We start from the raw sequence: 19,562 nt of genomic DNA on the forward strand, positions 1-19,562 counted from the left end.
TGAACCCTCTGTATTCACTCTGGTGAAGTCTTCTCTTGATTGTTGACTTTGACACACGTACACCTACCTCCTGGAGAGTGTTCTTGATCTGGCCAACTGTTGTAAAGGGTGTTTTCTTCACCAGGGAAAGAATTCTTCGGTCATCCACCACAGTTGTTTTCCGTGGTCTTCCGGATCTTTTGGTGTTGCTGAGCTCACCGGTGCGTTCCTTCTTTTTAAGAATGTTCCAAACAGTTGTTTTAGCCACGCCTAATGTTTTTGCTATCTCTCTGATGGGTTTGTTTTGTTTTTTCAGCCTAATGATGGCTTGCTTCACTGATAGTGACAGCTTTTTGGATCTCATCTTGAGAGTTGACAGCAACAGATTCCAAATGCAAATAGCACACTTGAAATGAACTCTGGACCTTTTATCTGCTCGTTGTAATTGGGATAATGAGGGAATAACACACACCTGGCCATGGAACAGCTGAGAAGCCAATTGTCCCATTACTTTGGTCCCTTAACAAGTGGGAGGCACATATGCAAACTGTTGTAATTCCTACACCATTCACCTGATTTGGATGTAAATACCTCAAATTAAAGCTGACAGTCTGCAGTTAAAGCACATCTTGTTTATTTCATTTCAAATCCATTGTGGTGGTGTATAGAGCCAAAAATGTTAGAATTGTGTCGATGTCCCAATATTTATGGACCTGACTGTATCTCGCTTATAGCTCCTGATAAAGTAGATACGTTCCAGCAAATGCATCAAGCTCTCTTCCCAAGAACATCAGTGTCACCTTCTTTCAAATTTTTCAAATCAGAACAACTTTCTTCTTGAGACAATTTTTTTCCTAACTATTCCTTTTTTTTTTCTTTTTGTTTTCATTTGTCAATGTTTATGTTTCTTTTATAAAGCGCATTGAGAAGTTACCTTTAAGACATTATATATAAAGTTATTATTAACATTTATTTAATAGTTTTAGATGTGTGAGGAAGGGTTAGGCCCTCTGTCAATTCTTGTTTATGTACCTACTGAGTAGGCTTTTTGTCATGGTGTTATTTGTTTGCGACTACCATCACCTTGTAAGCTTTTCCCTGGGTTGACGTTTCTGAGAATGCATTTGAAATACATAAAAAATGCATTCTCATTCATTACAAACACACATTTGGGGGGAGAGCATTATGTCTCTTATGAATAGGTAAAGTTATGATATTTTAAATACATCCATATGGCATTAAAAGACAATTTGTATTTAAATTGTAGTTATAAACAACAAATATACAGTAGCTTGTATTTTTTGCTGTCAATATGCAGATTTGTATACCTTTCGTAACTACCAAAAATTAATCTAGACTTTAATTTTTTAGAACCGTCGTCATTCTGTCTTTGCAGTGTTATGAAAGCAGATCTCCCAAGATGCAGTTCCATTAAGTGACACTGGGAGCAGAGCTGAGAATTTTTAGCTGCGTCACAGAACAGATAGAGAGAGAGAGAAGAAACTGTCTGTCGACAGGTCTCTGAAAATCAGCTACTGCTGCTGCTACAGCAGGAAAGCGAGCTATGGAAGTATCGTGGGCTGGGCTCTCCTACAACCATAGCATCTTTTCATAAACCAATACTTCATCTGCAAATTTCTATGCTTTTATCTGTGATCAGCTGGAAAATCGTGAATTTTTTATCCGACAGGGTGAAGAGGTGAAATGGCGATGTGTTTGGAGTGGGGGCACAGATCGTCAATATTTGGAATTGGGATTGGGGTTTACAAATGGGTTAATTGGAATGCTGGAATCTTCCACCCATACATGGAGGTCACACGGTTACCCAAACCTACGCAGCAGCAATTGGGGGTGAGCGATATAATATTTAGACAGCCTGGTTGCTTTTACAGACGTGTTACTAGAACCCCGGAGGTATTGAAAACTGCGTCACTTCTACCGTGACAAAGCAGATGTTATAAGGGTAAATCCTTTCCCCAAAAACTTAACTTCACTTTTTTCTATGGGACATATATTAGTGAACTACGTGGATATTTTCTGCAATAATAGAGACAGTTTAAGAGCCAAGCTGCGTAGTTTTATTCTCGTCCAAGGAACCAGAGAAGCTCAAATCACGTAAGATGTTTATAATTCATCATATCTTTCTAGAATTGTTTGTGACACTTTGCTGCTAATTTGTGTTCTTTGGTATTCTTATAATGGCCAATGTTATATGGTATTTTATTGATGTTTATTGTTTCTTTAGTTCTTTAAGTATGATGGAGCATCACTTGGTCCAGAAGCCTGTGGGCAACTGGGGTTACAATTTCATTAAAATAGGCATGTCACTGAAAAGTTCAGGACATTGAAAGCTCCACAGTATTAGAAGTTGTTCATGTTTTCATGCAGCATTACATGGGTTAATACAAATCTGAAGGCAGGCAAACGAACAGAACAGCTTAGCATTAATGAACAAAATTTCATTTACTCAGCCTTGAGAACCTGTTTACCTGCGTGTTTCTTTTATACCATAACAAATCACGCAATATTACAGCCTCCATATGATATACTTTACTATGCTTCTGTTTAGAGGACGACCTCAAAACAGGATTGGATGGGGGGTGGGAATCCAGCACCATCTTATCATCTTATTGGTGGACAGGGAAACTGACAGGTGAAATACTTATTTCTGTTGGAAGACATTGTTCTATGAAATGATGCTGTCTGCTTTTCAACTGAGGTTTTTTTTTCTCTTTAAGACTTGGTATCTTTAGGATGTATTTTTCATTTACATAACTGTCTGCCTAAAATATCAGTTTTCTTAGTAAGAAAAATTATAGAAGGATGTGAGAATATATATAATCATTATATTGACATTTCTAATCCTGATTGTGACTTTTTGTTGTGCTAACATCTAAAAGGTAATTCTTTCTGGATACTGTTAAAGATCTATTTTGTTTTTCTTTTAAATGGTTATAAGGCTTGTAGCTTGTCTTTATAATGGCACATACATGGATGTACAGTTTACAAAAATGTAAGCAAAGAAAAGTTGTTACTTCTATTGGTTCATCGGGTTACATATGTATGTTGCTAAGTCCAGTGAATGGTAAGTTGAAGCTAAAACTAGACCAGCTGCTACTGGCAACACTCCTAGTTGCCAGTACCATTGAAAAGTCCAAATTGTATAAATTAGTCCTAGTTATAATGGATCCTACATTCACAGAAATGCCTTGCAATAGAAGAAAAGCAGCCTATTGTGTTTATCTATTGGTTTCTTCAGTTGACATTTACTTTACTGTCAGAATTTCATAGTTTGAAAATCTGAACACACATTTGCAGATCAGAGATGTCACTGACATCCCTTGGTTAAGGGTTCCTTCTTACATACTTTGGTGCCCTCATGTGATGTTTTTAGTTCCTATTTATCCATTGATTATATTGAACCAGGAAACTATGTTTTAGATTTTTTTATGTGAACATGTACTTGGAAAACGAAGATTTTACTTAAAGTAACATGGTCACCAAAGGGTTACTTACATTGAAAAGTCCAGCCTTGTAAAAAAAGAAATATGCACTATACTTACCTTTCCACCACTTCAATACTCTTCAGGCACTGCAGTTATTCCACAGTTTTGAGTGTGTATATACATGCTTCCCTTTCTTGACAAAGTTGTTTTTCGTAATGGAATTGTCTCCAACTGCTTTGGGTATTCCACAATTCTGGAATACCTTGATCCAACTACTGGACAAGGCAGTTTCCTGAAATGCCACCATTTCACTGCTCTCTGGCCACTGCAGCTCTTCCATACTTCTGGGTGTGTCTATACCTTCTCCTCATACTGGACACAGTGATTTCTTGAAACACCACCACCACTTCACTGCTCTTCGGCTGCTGCAGGTATTCCAAAATTCTGGGTGTGTAAATACTCGGTCCTTCCTGCCACATGTAATGGTTCTGGCAGCACAGGTTTTCAACCTCCTTCGCCTAAAAGCCCTGTAAAATATGAAGTGCTGTAGTTACCTTTTCGGTGGCTCATTTCTTAAAGACGCCACTGTTTTCTAGCTGCTGCATGTATTCAACCCACGCATCAAGTTGAATACCTGCAATGGCTGGAAAGCAGTGAAGTGGTGACATTTCAAGACATAGGCTGGTAACTATAGTGCCTCCTCTTTTAGTACTTGTTTACACTACACTAGTCTTTGGGGACGGGGGGTGGTAAAACCGTGCGCTTTTACCCCCCTCAACCGCTACCATCTTCAAGTCAATGTGCAAGCACCTTGCAACCATATGCAATGCTAGTGCTAATGCAAAGAGTTAAAGCAGGCAATGAGGCAATACACCGCAAGTGTGACCAAGCCCTTACATGGCTAGATTTTTTCTGTGAGTGACCCTGTTGTATAACATTGTAATGTATGCAGTTGTATATGTAAGCTTATAAATCCTGAACTACTGCTTTATTTGACAATTTAAATGTATTATGTGTATAAAATGAAAAGTGATTTTAATAGGATTGGTAAGTAAATAAAATGATGTTGGATCTCATTTTAGGCAATCCATTATTTAAACATACTGTAGATATCTCAGGAAATTTAAACAAAAAACCTCTTGTCCAAATCGGGGTCCCAATTTACTTGTCCCTCATGACAATCTACTTGTCCTGATAGAAAAAAAAAAATTTCCCAGGTTGGAAAATATGAAGGGTTATTAGGCAGAAGTGCTTATAGGAATGTCTTGGGCTTTTAAAAATGAAAGGGGCTCTAATCCAGGTTGCTTGCCCTAGCTAAATGTAAAAGGACTGCAACTAGGGCTAAATGTAAAAAAGAAACTTTGCTGTGCGCCTGGGACTGCATGTCCTGGGTGTCAGGCGATAGGAATTGCACATCCCTGTATCTAGACTATAAGGAGTTCCAGAGGGTTTTTTTAAATAGCTTTTAAACAAATGCATAGTTCCAGGACTTGCATTAAGTGATCTGATTTATTCTTTCATAACCAGCAGTGTAAGGGATACACAGAAGTGTCTTAAAGCAGACCTAACCACTATCTTAAATGAAAATACATTTTCTAAAGTACTCTATATCATAAACAATTCTTTTTTTTAAAAATAAAATACTGTTTCACCTTTTTCATCTGTTTTATATTAAGAGTTGTCAATAAAAGTACTATCTTCATGCCAGGATCACCAGATATGGCTTTAATGTAAGCTGTATATTTCAAAAGGTTAAAAAATGGCTTTTGAAATTATATTGACATGTTAAAGCTTTTTTTATTTTGGTGATTTTGCTTACACCTACCAGATATACTGCTACAGGGCAGAAGGGATGCGTATATGTGATTTTGCATTTCCGCTACTCGCAGCCTCGGCTGTCAATCACTGGGTCCCGGCCGTTGATTACTCGCTGGCACCCAGTGATCGAGCAGGATTACCGACTGAGAGAACTATATGTAAACAATACAGTTCTTTCCCCTGTCAGCTCCTGCACACTGCTATGCATGTCTTTCAATAGCAGTGTGCTTACAGTGAAGCACACACACACAGCACACTGTAAAACAGCACACAGTTAACCCTTTGATCTCCCCACATGTTAACCCCTTCCTGCCCAGTGCCATTAGTACAGTGTCAGTGCTTTTTATTAGCACTGATCACTGTATTGGTGTCACTGGGGATGCCAGTGACACCAAGACAGCCCCCCCCGTGTCAGAATGCCCGCCGCAGTCCTGCTGATCGCCGCCATTACTAGTAAAAATCCCTGTATATATAACACCATTTGTAAACAGTATAACTTTCACGTAAACCAAATAATTTACAAGTATTGGGATTTTTTTTAGCAAAAATGTAGCATAATAATTTTTGGCTAAATTAATGGCAAATTTTTTTTTTTATTTTTTTTTACTGGACATGTTTAATAGCAAAAAGTCAAAAATATAGCTTTTTTTCTCAAAATTGTCAGTCTTTTTTTTTTATAGCGCAAAATATAAAATACTCACAGGTGATCAAATACCACCAGAAGAAAGAATTTGTGAAAAAAAAGGACGTAAATTTAATTTGGGTGCAGTGTTGCATGACCGCGCAATTGTCAGTTAAAGTAACGCAGTGCCGTATCACAAAAATGGCCTGGTCAGGAAGGGGGGTAAGTCCTCTGGAGAGCAAGTGGATAAGGAAGCAGATACCTACAAATGCATGTAGAAAATAGATACCATGCCAACAGATAGTATCTTTTATTTTTCTAGTGGATATTATTAAAAGAAAAAGAGGTAGTCCATTTATATACTGTATTCAAATAAATTAAATGTATTTTATATACAGTGGGTATAAATACCTGAACATGTCTTGGCATCCCCCTGTAATCCTCCATACAGCACTATTTAATTTAGAGAAATAAGGGTCAGTACATTGCAAGTCTAAGCATGCTTAAAGTGTAAACCCAAAAGAAAGAGTGTTATATATCGCAGCTTACCAGTCCTTTAGCCCTGGTTCACACTGATGCAGTGCAGAATTTGCAGTGGTTTCTGTGCAAATTCCACACCGCATCAGAATCGCACCCCATTCATGCGAACCGCTGCGGGTGTGTATGTTAAGTTAACAACACCCCGAAAGCGGTCCGCAAAACGCGGTGCAATGTTCAGAATTGGATCGCATAGGTGTGAATACCCATGCGATCCGATTCTAGTGCGTACCAAAAAAGGGTCCTGCACCTTTTTGGTGCAGTGCGATTAGAGCCATATAAAATGTATGGCTCCAATCGCACCACACACAAATCGCATGTGATTTGCACAGGAATGCAGTGGAGTGCGAGTCACATGCGATATACTGCATTGCATATATGTGGTGGCTGCAGTAATGTTATTTTTCCCCCCTTTATTTTCATCTGGTGATCCAGCTTATAAATCTGTTATTTCTGAACACTGACAGGGGTGCTTACAATGGTCAGCCTTATTTTTTGTAGAAACCTTTATCCCAAAAGGAAATGTGCTTTTGGTTCTTTAATCTCCAGGCACAATCTTGGCAAGTCCTAGACAAGGCTTGCATTGCTTAGATGCAGTGTAGCCTGCAAAAAAGATCCAGCATCTGTCTTTTCTGTCTTACAGAGCACCTGGATTACAAGAATGGCAATGCAGAATGACAAATCTTTTCACAGGTAAGAGTTCATGTGTATGTATATAAACCGTGTCCATCAGTTTGACTGTGGCTCTGCTGACCATGGAAATTTTGCAGACAGGGTCTTGTGCCTGTCATAATCTTTGACTCCAGGAGAGAGTGTTGACTGGCATTGTATTATAAGGTGATGTGGATCAGAGATACATAATGCTTACCATTTTTCTAAAATCATGTAGCTTATTTAGTTCCAAGAATGACAATGACATCAAGAACTCCTAGCCTAACATAGCTATTTTTTATCAGATTTGATTATATAGCTGTTATCTATTTGCTGTTGTTTACTTCGATCATTGTTTTTTCTCCTTCCTATTTTGTTGGATTTTCTTTTATGGGTTGTTGCTTTGTAACATTAGGTTTAATTATTAGGAATTTGGTTATCCAGGCTCTCAGATCACATACTCAGCTGACTGCCTTTGTAGTTAGGTGGGCTCTAAAGGGCTGCTTGAATCAGGATAATGACATAGTTCCCAACTGCCCCTAAAACCCACTGTCCATCTTTTGCCTTATGTCTGCTTTAAATACTTATATAAATAAATGTGCTATTTAATTAAAATTGTACTGCACTAACATTTGTATTCAATCTGAACAGCAAACTAAGTGCGTACAACCAACAGAATACAATTTATCAGTAGTGAGTCTTTATCGTCAGTTTCATATACGAATCATTGAAATGAGTTATTCAGATCAGGTCTTGTTATGACTACTCTATTGAGTACTATTATTTTTAAATAGTGTTTAGTTGAGGTTGCTTGGTCATAAGGGTTTCCAGCATTCTAAAGGGAATTCTAGTTAAGTCGTAACGACTAATGTAACTAATTTAAATAAGTCATTTATTGGAAAGAAATAGTTAAATGCATGGCACACTAGTATACTTTCCCTCACATACAGAATGAAACAAGATAGCGATTACCCGGGTAATATTTTCTGTGATGAAGGTTTATATCTGGGATTTCTTTTTTCCTCGGTTGTATTAGCAGGAAACAAGATGCTGCTTTAAAAACAAACCTCAGCTTGTGTAATCTTGCTGCGTACTTCCTTTGCTGACTCATGCTCACTATGATGCAGCCATTGCACCACCTGCCTGCAGGGGGTGTGTTACAATATATGTGTCAGCAAGATGCGTTTTTTACATAGTACTTATTTACCTAGCATCAATTACTATAGCTACAGTATACTGTATCAGAAAATTATTTCTGTCTTTTGCTTTTATATCCACAACTGTGTCATATATGTATATACTGTATGTATATGTGATTTCTAACTAAGTAACATTTTAGAGTTTCAGATATGTTACATTTACAGTAGAGATTGTTTTATAAAAAATATTCAGCATTGTGGTTTTGGTGTTCTTTTTTAATGTGTGTATATATGGTAACCATCAAAGAAATTTATTTTGTTTTACTAGATAAATGTGGCATTATTACTATTTTTATCATGACCGAACAGGTGCAGTACATGTTTATCTCTAAATATTGTGCAGAAAATACACACACAACAGATAGCAACTAGTAACGGTGGATTTATTCATTTATCTATATATTTTATAAATTATTTGTATAGGCCCTGGTTGACACTGCTGTGACTTACAGTGACATGTGACACAGAAAGTTGTATGAAAAGTCAGCACACATTCATTTCATTGGGTGCCATCTTAATTGTTGAGACTAAAGTCGCAGCGACAAAAAAATAGTTCCTGCACTTTTCTGTGTCTTCCATGCGACATAAATGCCATAGACGGCAATTTTAAAATGATAAAATTCACAAGGAAGTCAATTCTTTGTCTTATCTTTGTAACTTTGGCTGCGACTTTAGAGGGGTTTGCAAGTTCGATAATATGTGTCACACACTGTACTGTTATGATTGGCCAAAGTCGCAAAATATCAAAGTCACATTGGAAGTCACTTCAAGTCGCAATGGGGTTGCAGCTGTGAGAACCAAGCCTAAGACACTGATGTTATGTCACAAACACAGAGATGATACAGGGTGATTGAAAAGTAACTCCCTGTTTTAAACTATTTATACATTTTTTATATGAAGTTACTTTTTTCTCAATTCTTTAATGTATGTTCCTTAATCTATGACAATTAAATCTGCAATACCATGAATGCCGAAAGGCATCTCACTATGCTGCAAGATGAAATCTGGCCAGTTGTCAATACCTGAGAGAATATTGAAGACTTGATTTTTATGCAAGACGGTGCTCCTCCACATTTTGCTATTATTGTTCGTGAATGGCTAAATGAACATTTTCCTGGGAGATGGTTGGGTCGACGTGGTCCACATGAGTGGTCGGCCAGAAGCCCTGATTTAACACCCTGCGACTTTTTTCTTTGGGGTTGGTTGAAGGAACAAGTTTACTCTACGAAACCAAAGACTTTAGAAGAACTTGAAGGGCGACTACGAGAAGTTATTTCTGCCATCCCACAAGAGTTCCTGTGAAGATCAGTTGATGCGATTCCCGAGCGGCTTCAGAAGCTGCAGGCAAATGCTGGTGCACATATCGAATTTTAAATAAAACTCCATGTTATGTGTGTTCTTCTCATATTCATTTTTTGCAAAAATAATGATTAAAAAATAAATTATAAGATTTTTAAAATAAGGAATTACTTTTCAATCACCCTGTAGTACGATTTAAGTTATATCAACATACCAAAAAATATGGCCTAGGCATGATTAGAATGTTGCCATATATGATATAATGAAACAACTGTATCATCATCTTTGGTGTGGTTTTCATGTGTGAAATAATAAGTAGATATACAGTCTGTCTGCCTCATATTTACAAGTATCCTTGATCCACAAGACATCCAATAGAGGGAGAACCAGCACATTACGATAACAGAGAGGGTTAGGAGAAAAGCAATCATTTCTCTATTTACATACAGTGGAATCCCTCAAGATTCCTCAGTTTCTCTGTCAGGGATTTATATTCCTGAGAATGGCCAAAGTCCATCTAATAGAACTAAGTGTGCCTGTATTTATTTTTCATCATGGTGGTTTATAGTTGCAGTTGACGGCTCCAAGTATTTTCTTTAACCTTAGAAAACCCCAGTTGTATTGTGAAATGTGTAGCACTACCCCCTAGTCGCAAGAAAATTTGGGTCCTCTCATATTCCTGCACAGCCAGGCATCACACATCTTCACAAGAGCTTGCATCCAGAGTCAGAAATCAGTCCCTGAGCTTTGTTTTTTTGTTGTTTTATTTAGGGGATTTGAACTGGGATACGGTTAGGGCTGTATAGGATGCCCAAGGGTACTGATCACAACTTCCTGGAACTATTTACAAACTTTCTCTGCAGCAATGTCTCCTTTGGGAGAGCTAGCCACAATCTCCTTAACTACATGCCATCCGCCCTATAGCAGAAATACTGCTACAGGGCGGCATGGCTGCGCAAAATCATGTGTGTATATATACATGATTTACATTTGCGGGTAGAGGGCACGCGCACCACCCTACCTGTGCCACTATTGGCTGCTGGGGATGTCGATCACCGAGTCCCAGTCGACGATTCCCAGCCGGCATTCGGTGATCGTTGGCAAAGCTGACAAGGGAGAGACCTGTGTGTAAACAACACAGGTCTCTCTCCTGCACAGTAGAGATACAAAGCAGCATGTCTCCTAAGTAAAACGGCACACAGCACACAATGTAAAACACACATCACACAGGTAACCTTTTGATCGCCCCAGATGTTGAACCCTTCCTGTCCAGTGTCATTAGTACAGTGATAGTGCTTTTAATTAGCACTGATCACTGTATTAGTGTCACTATTGATGTCAGTTCCCACCCAGTGTCAGAATGCCTGCTGCAGTCCTGCTATAAGTCGCTGATTGCTGCCATTACTAGTATAAAAAAAAATATTAAATTCCAGTATACAGTATATACTGCCATTTGTAGACACTATAACTTTCATGTAAACCAATTAATATACAATTATTGGAATTTTTGTTTTTTAGCAAAGACATGTAGCAGAATACATTTTGGCCTAAATTTATGAAGAAATTTTATTTTTAACATTTTTTTATTGGATATGTTTTATAGCAAAAAGTAAAAAATATTGTTTGTTTTTTCAAAATTGTTGGTCTTTTTTTTGTTTATAGCGCAAAAATAAAAACTGCAGAGGTGATCAAATACCACTGAAAGAAAGCTCTATTTGTGGGAAAAAAATTACATGAATTTCATTAATGTACAGCATTGCATGACTGCGCAATTGTTAGTTAAAGTAACGCAGTGCCATATTGCAAAAAATGGCCTGGTCAGGAAGGGGGGTAAAGCCTCTGGAGGGCAAGTGGTTATTCATGTACCACCCAAGACCCTAGATAAACTCTACTTCTACACCCAGCAATCTGGAGGTATCGCTGAACAGGGGATCTGGTGTTTATTACTTTAAAAGTGGATAATCCCACATAGGCAGTGAATCTGGTTTCCCACCAGAGTGCTCCTTCCCCTATCAGCCTAGGGGGTTCAGGTGTTCTCACTCAGACCCTCTCCTGTACCGCTTGTGGGTTGGTGGCTTCTACTAGGCCTATCAGCTGGGCCGCTCCTTCCCTGCCAACCAGGTGGCCCTCTCTCAGGGGGTTGGTGAGCTCTGTGTTTTCATCCTCTCCAGCTCCAGACCTGCAGGTAGGTCCCATCCCACTGGGCCTCCTCGCAGCCTCCTGCTCTCAGCCTCACATCCTCCACCTGAACTCTCCCTCCAACTCACCTGCCACTGAGCAGGCTCCAACACTTTTAAGAGTGCAGCCAGCAACTCCTCAGATCCACCCACTGTCTCTAGGGCCTTCCTCCAACGCTCTAGAGCAGGGGGAAATTCCAGAGGGGCTGGCCTGAAGAGCTTCTCAGCCCTGACCACAATTTGACCCCTCTCTATTACATGTGAGCTGCTGCTCAGCCCCTGTCTAACCATTGGAGTCTAACTACCCCTAGCTAAACTAAGAGGGTGCTACACATGGTAAAATCCTGTCCCCCACAGAGATGTAGGGACATGGTTTCTATAATATTCTATAGATCTCTTCTGTTCAGAAGGGGACAGAGGACTTGTGTTTCGAGATGCAAGCAATACCTAGAGGTTTCTGGCTTCGGATCGCGGTTAGTATGCATCTGTGAAGAGGGAAGATGGAATCTATTAGTTGAGGACATATAGGGCACAAAGAATAAGTGCACTTTGTCTGAAAGTAACCATTATCATTTGATAGCTGAGCCTCTATTCTCCAGTTGAAAGATCTGGAGAGAAAGATACTCACCTCTTTTGACTTGGCTTGCAGGTTGGTACTATGTTAGGAAATTGAGTATCTGAAATCTGAAAGCCTCAAGTGATTATCGGATTAAAAATTTTCTTTTTGCAAAAAGTTTACATGCTGCCTTAATCTTCATAGTTCCCCACGATGCCCTTTTCTCAGACACATTACGTTTCCTGATGTTAAAGGAAATAATTTTTACAGGACCCATGGCTGGTGTGTCCTGTCCAATTGATAGATGTGGCAGAGGGTTCAGGGGCTTTAATGCTATATTGGAGATTACTTGAGCCAGGTGGTTTTAGCTGGACCCCTCCAATTTGGTGGCCTAATCCAGCCACAGGCCACCTGAACCAGGTCATTGAATTGTTGGGGAGGGAAGAGGTGGGTGCATTCGGAGCTGGAGAAGAGGAGAAAAAAAAAAAAGTAAAAGCAAAAATAAGAAGGGAGGGGGAAAGGGGAGAGAGGAAGTTGGAAAAAACAAAGGAGGATTGTTAGAGGGACAAGAATGTAAAGGTGAAGGTTAAGTAGGTATAGGGTTAAGGGGTGAGGCACACCAACATATACAGTAGATACCAAAAACAGCTGACTTTAACTAGCTTATAGTAGCACCATTGTCCCGTCCTTAAGCTTAGAGGGTAGTAATGGCAGAAGGCCTATGTGAGGGAAGGTGGTAAGCAGTTGTGCTAGGAACACACCATGAAAAAGAAACCATACTGAAATTAGTTACCATCAGCTCAGGGGTTGTATTTTGGTAGCAAGGATTAAGTACCCTCTTAAAAGGGACTCTTAACCCCCTCCTCTCATAACGCGAGCACAGCCAGCCAGAAAACATGCAACTTTTAACTACTGTAAAACAATGTAAAATGCAACTCCCTAAAAGAGAAAAACTAGAAACAAAGCGTATGCTGTATCTCAAATCTTGAGAGGGCCCCAGTAAGCGGGCATAAGATGACCAAAGCAGACTATGTGATCACAATAAGTGCTAGTGTATGCAAGCAAAGCCTTGAAGTTCCCACACACCTCCTGGAACCTGAAGAGCCCATATCTCAGTACTCCATTACTGACAGAAAAGTATTATCTGGGCACAGAGTTTGTGGTCCTATCAGCATCTGACCTGTGAAAAACGAGCATGAAGCAGGTTGGGGAGAGCCCAACTAACTTAATGAAGCACACCCACAGTGTTCTATGTAATCATGTAGGAGCCTATTAAGAATAAAAGTAAACCAACAACAGAGAGTGAGGAAGGTCCTATATACAGTGGGGATCGAAAGTTTGGACACCCCAGCTAAAAATTTGTATTAATGTGCATAAAGAAGCCAAGGAAAGATGGAAAAATCTCCAAAAGGCATCAAATTACAGATTAGACATTCTTATAATATGTCAACAAAAGTTAGATTTTGTTTCCATCATTTACACTTTCAAAATAACAGAAAACAAAAAAATGGCGTCTGCAAAAGTTTGGGCACCCTGCAGAATTTATAGCATGCACTGCCCCCTTTGCCAAGCTGAGACCTGCCAGTGTCATGGATTGTTCTCAATCATCGTCTGGGAAGACCAGGTGATGTCAATCTCAAAGGTTTTAAATGCCCAGACTCATCTGACCTTGCCCCAACAATCAGCACCATGGGTTCTTCTAAGCAGTTGTCTAGAAAACTGAAACTGAAAATAGTTGATGCTCACAAAGCTGGAGAAGGCTATAAGAAGATAGCAAAGCGTTTTCAGATGTCAATATCCTCTGTTCAGAATGTAATTAAGAAATGGCAGTCATCAGGAACAGTGGAAGTTAAAGCAAGATCTGGAACACCAAGAAAAATATCAGACAGAACAGCTCGCAGGATTGTGAGAAAAACAATTCAAAACCCACGTTTGACTGCACGATCCCTCCAGAAAGATCTGGCAGACACTGGAGTTGTGGTACACTATTCCACTATAAAGAGATACTTGTACAAATATGGTCTTCATGGAAGAGTCATCAGAAGAAAACCTCTTCTACGTCCTCACCACAAAAATCATCGTTTGAACTTTGCAAATGAACATATAGACAAGCCTGATGCATTTTGGAAACAAGTTATGTGGACGGATGAGGTTAAAATTGAACTTTTTGGCCGGAATGAGCAAAGGTACGTTTGAAGAAGAAGGGGCACAGAATTTAATGAAAAGAACCTCTGTCCAACTGTTAAGCATGGAGTTGGATCAATCATGCTTTGGGGTTGTGTTGCAGCCAGTGGCACAGGGAACATCTCACGAGTAGAAGGAAAATTGGATTCAATAAAATTTCAGCAAATTTTGGATGGTAACTTGATGCCTTCTGTGAAAAAGCTGAAGTTAAAGAGAGGATGGCTTCTACAAATGGATAATGATCCTAAACACACCTCAAAATCCACGGGGGATTACATCAAGAGGCGTAAACTGAAGGTTTTGCCATGGCCTTCACAATCTCCTGACCTCAACATAATTGAAAATCTATGGATAGACCTTAAAAGAGCTGTGCGTGACAGACAGCCCAGAAATCTCAAAGAACTGGAAGACTTTTGTAAGGAAGAATGGGCAAAGATACCTCAAACAAGAATTGAAAGACTCTTGGCTGGCTACAAAAAGCGTTTACAAGCTGTGATACTTGCCAAAGGGGGCAGTACAAGATATTAACTCTGCAGGGTGCCCAAACGTTTGCAGACGCCATTTTTTTGTTTTCTGTTATTTTGAAAGTGTAAATGATGGAAATAAAATCTAACTTTTGTTGACATATTATAAGAATGTCTAATCTGTAATTTGATGCCTTTTGGAGATTTTTCCATCTTTCCTTGGCTTCTTTATGCACATTAATACAAATTTTTAGCTGGGGTGCCCAAACTTTCGATCCCCACTGTAAGTGATATTGACAACTATGCAAAGACCCTGCACTGTATCAGCGTCTCACAATTTTCTTGGCCTAGGGTAGAGCTCCATTGATGCTGTACTACAGCAGGTCAAAAGTTGCTTTCAACACCACCAGGGTCTGCTGAGCCGGGCACCAGAAGTCCCCAGCATCACCAATCTTGTTGTGTATGACTACTATAGAACCCAACGTTGGTTTGCTAAAACAACACTGTAAGCCAGTAAAATCATGGATTTCCATAGATGGTATCTAGTGGAGAGAAAGGTGCGAGTTAAAGAATATGACCCTCTCTTGTATTAAGAGGTATAGACTCCAGAGAGAGAGAGAGAGAGAGAGAATTTTACCCATGTACAAATCATGGTAAGACCTCATCTGGAAAATGCAATTCTGTTTTGGGCACCAATTCACAAAAAGCGGGACTGCGGCAGGCATTCTGACACTAGGGGGAACTGACTTGGTGTCATTGACATCCCCAGTGACACCAATACAGTGATCAATGTTAATAAAAAGCACTGACACTGTACTAATGACGCTATGCAGAGCCATACAAAGCAGTGTGCAGGAGCTGACAGAGGAGAGATCTGTACTGTTTACATACAGGTCTCTCCCCTGTCAGAAATCCTCGGAGATTGGCGGGTGACGGCAGAGAATCACAGATAAGGATCTGAAGATTGACAGGCTGCGAATGGCGGCACGCGCCCCCTATCCGGTACTGAAAAATCACGTGTATATATACGTGATTTTGTGCATCCGTGCCACCCTGCACAGCAGTATTTCTGCTATTGGACAGTGCAAAAGCGGTTAACCCTCTCCAATAAACGAAACTGTGTAAACAAATCTTGATTTGTAAACTGTGTTTGCTATTCTTAAGTTTGTGAATGAATAGGAATCCTTTGCACAATGTTTATTCATATGCAGTACAGCTAAGGCTCCAGAGAAAGGATTGGGGATCTATGTCTTCAACCCCTTTCTCTGTCTCAAACTTCAAACATCAGGGTTCTGTTTGCATCCCTGATATTTTGCCCCAAAAAAAAACTGTCCTCCAACAGCATTGTGAACATTTTTTTTTTACATTTTGAAAATTGTATAAAATAATTAAAAAAACTAAAAAAAAAGGCTCATTTACATGCGTTCCTTGGCCCATGTGTGAATGAGTGGTTTGTTTGTGAGGCCGGAGCTGCCTGGTATTCTATGGGGATGCAATGACTGTATAAACACAGCCACAGATCCTAATTTGAGAGGTGTTCAGGTGCGGGTGAGTGGCTCCGACACTGTCTGTCTTAGGGGCCGTACACCCGCACTCACAGGCCTGTCAGATTATTACCTGCAGCTGCGTTTGTAAAGCTGCTGTGTTTCTTTAGCATAACATGCCTGCACACAGCTCCAGCCATATAAAACGAATGCTGATTCACACTGTCCAGCCCCAAGACCTCATACATACACACACACAGCTTTATTTATTAAATCAATACAGTTTTATCTTTTAGATTTAGCAAGAATTTTGTAAGATTATTTTTGTAAGTTGTGTTGTGTTTGTGTCTGTTAATTTTGATTTTAGTGTAGTTTTAGAGAAAATATTATTTTGATTTTTTTGGCGGGTAGGTTGTACTGGGCCCCACGATTTATAACAGCAGCCTTAGACATTGCAATTTATTCGAAGCAAGAGCAGTCACAATAGGATTGGCCAGAAACAATCAAATCTTATGCAGCAGTCCAACAGAAGAACCTCCAACTCAAGACTCTCTAGTGATCGACCTTATAGGTTAGTCAGGCACCTTGAACACTTTTCTGCCTTGCAACCTGTTAGCACCTCAGGCATCCAGTTCAATGTAAACCCTATTTAATCCAGATCACTTGAATCTTTTTGGTGAGATAACACTGCTGGTGGATATTGTCAAGTCAGCAAGTTGCCATACTATCCATACAAACTGAGTCTCAGGAGGTATGTCTTTTGTTTCTAGGTAAAATTCCATTATCCTGCGTTTTTCATAATTACCGTGTATCTGTTCGCTGTTTTTGCACATTAAGTTTTAAACATATACTGGATGCACAGTTAAAGCGCTTTAAAACAATCTTTCACTGACCTATGTAGTTGTAGGCATCATGGAGAATTTATTCTATACATTTCACCACAAAGGTACAAAAATCACAGCTTCTCTTCCTTTATTTTCTCGGCAGTCTGCTAGCCTTCTAAAGTAAACAAAAGAGCACTGTTAGAAACTGACTAAAAGCCAGCTTCTTTGTTGTGATCTGTGAGAATGTTGTGATCTGTGAGAATGAATTACTTGACAGTATCTGCGGGTAGAGAGGTCAGAAAAAAATTTTTTTTTTTGCTTGTTATTAAATACTTTAATGTCCAAAGTTTAAGCACAGGTGCAAATTAAAGAGATGTTTTGGGTTTTTTTGCCCAAATTATACTTACTTAGGTGGATGCAGCATCTGCCCCCCACCCGCTCTAAAGGTGAAAACTCAGCGATCACATAACCGCTGATCGCTGACTTCTCACTGCCACTGTGAGCAGAGAGGGATGACTGTTAGTCACCACTGTCTGCTCTGACCCCCCACGCTCACTGGAGCGCTGGGCGGTGGAGGGGCTGGCACAGGCTCTCTGCAGATAGCTGACAGGCTAAGCCAGGTGCCGCTCCAGACTCTGGGGTGGATTCCGACTTTAAAGTTGAGATCTTTCCCTAGCCTGGACCGGCTGAGTGATGTCAGCCGACAGCAGGCTTCAGCACGCTGTCAGCTGAAAACAGGTCACAGGAGAACAGAACGAACTGCACTGCTGTGATCCACAAAAGAGCTTTGGCTGTGCTTCTCCTTTAAAGAGATCTAGGGATCAATTCACTAAGAGATACAGTCAGGTCCATAAATATTGGGACATCGACACAATTCTAACATTTTTGGCTCTATACACCACCACAATGGATTTGAAATGAACGTGGGAGGCACATATGCAAACTGTTGTAATTCCTACACCGTTCACCTGATTTGGATGTAAATACCCTCAAATTAAAGCTGACAGTCTGCAGTAGAGCACATCTTGTTTGTTTCATTTCAAATCCATTGTGGCGGTGTATAGAGCCAAAAATGTTAGAATTGTGTCGATGTCCCAATATTTATGGACCTGACTGTAAAAGCGCATGATTTTTTCAGTTATAATATAAAATAAATAACAGTATTTATCTGAAAAGTAGTCAAATCACTAAAAAAAGTGTTATTTACTGAAAGCCTGAGATATTTATGTTTGGTGATATTTAGCGCTTAAATTTTGCATTATTTTTGGCATTTTTTTGCCAATTTTCTTTTTTTGCTAACACTGCACCAGAAAGCACACAGCAATATTGTGAAGCTATGAAAACTTTCTAGTGTGCTTTCATTCACAAACTGATCTCCCTCTGATGAAATGTTACAATTTATTCACATACCTGAGCTCAGAGGAGAATATTTTCAAACTGACACAAGTATACATTTCACTTCCTGCCCAGTGCAGAGTTCCTCTAAGGCCGGCCATACATGGGTCGATTTTCAAACGATTTTTCATTCGAAAGTCGGACCTAAGAATAATCAGCTGCTTTTTGGTCTGTTAGTAGGGCAATGGCACTGGCCGATTTTTGTGCTTCCTCCCCATTTCGTTTATCGGGCATGCTGGAAAATTCGTGAAAAATTACAGATTTTCAAAATCATTGGTGGCACCATTGGATTACAGAACAAATGTTTTTGATTTTCAAATGAAAAATCGTTCAGAATTTAACCCATGTATGGCCTGCTTTAGTCCTCATGCATGTAGCAATCGTACCCACAGAGATGGACTCGGTTCAACCATTTTGCTCCAACCCTCCATTTTGTTAAGCATTCTCCATGTTGTCCCATCATCCCCCCTCCCTCTCTGTTCATTTACAGTGACATGTGGCCTGAGTGATGAGAAGTGTCACAGGAGGCCAGAGCACAGCAGAAGCTCCGAGCTATAAAACCCCCAAGGGAGCTGGGGCCTCGCTGTCTAAGAACCTGTGCAATCTGGCACCTCGTAAAAGGATAACCCAAGCCTTCCTCTGAGTTCAAAGACATTCCAGAGGAGTAAGAAACTAGATAACACTTTTAAAATCCATTTTTCCCCTATGTCTCATATCTTGGAATATGAGAGACTTACATAAAAACCAGGCATATCTTCAGATTGGCCACGAGAAGACAAACAATTTGATTTGTCACTCTCCTTGGCTGGAATATATAGGAAAGCAGAAAATTACATCTCTTGAACCATTCAAGTCTGTATTTTATATTTCATATCTAACCATTCCACAGATGCGTCTGCATATTAATCTACCCGCGGGTGGAATGTA

The 19,562-nt window shown here is 39.7% G+C and overlaps 1 long non-coding RNA gene across 2 annotated transcripts in view; it reads left to right on the forward strand.

Moving 5' to 3' along the window:
• The window catches only part of LOC149455366 (uncharacterized), a 252,087-nt gene that overhangs the window by 107,992 nt on the left and 124,533 nt on the right, over positions 1-19,562 (forward strand). For both annotated transcript variants that reach the window (XR_016314071.1, XR_016314070.1), the window contains exon 4: positions 7,046-7,095. This is a non-coding gene — a long non-coding RNA (uncharacterized LOC149455366). The remainder of the gene's footprint in view (positions 1-7,045; positions 7,096-19,562) is intronic.

This window comes from Staurois parvus, unplaced genomic scaffold (genome assembly GCF_062004578.1).
Source record: "Staurois parvus isolate SC_StPar_1 unplaced genomic scaffold, SC_StPar_1.0 ptg000395l, whole genome shotgun sequence".
NCBI classification, from domain to species: Eukaryota; Metazoa; Chordata; class Amphibia; order Anura; family Ranidae; genus Staurois; species Staurois parvus.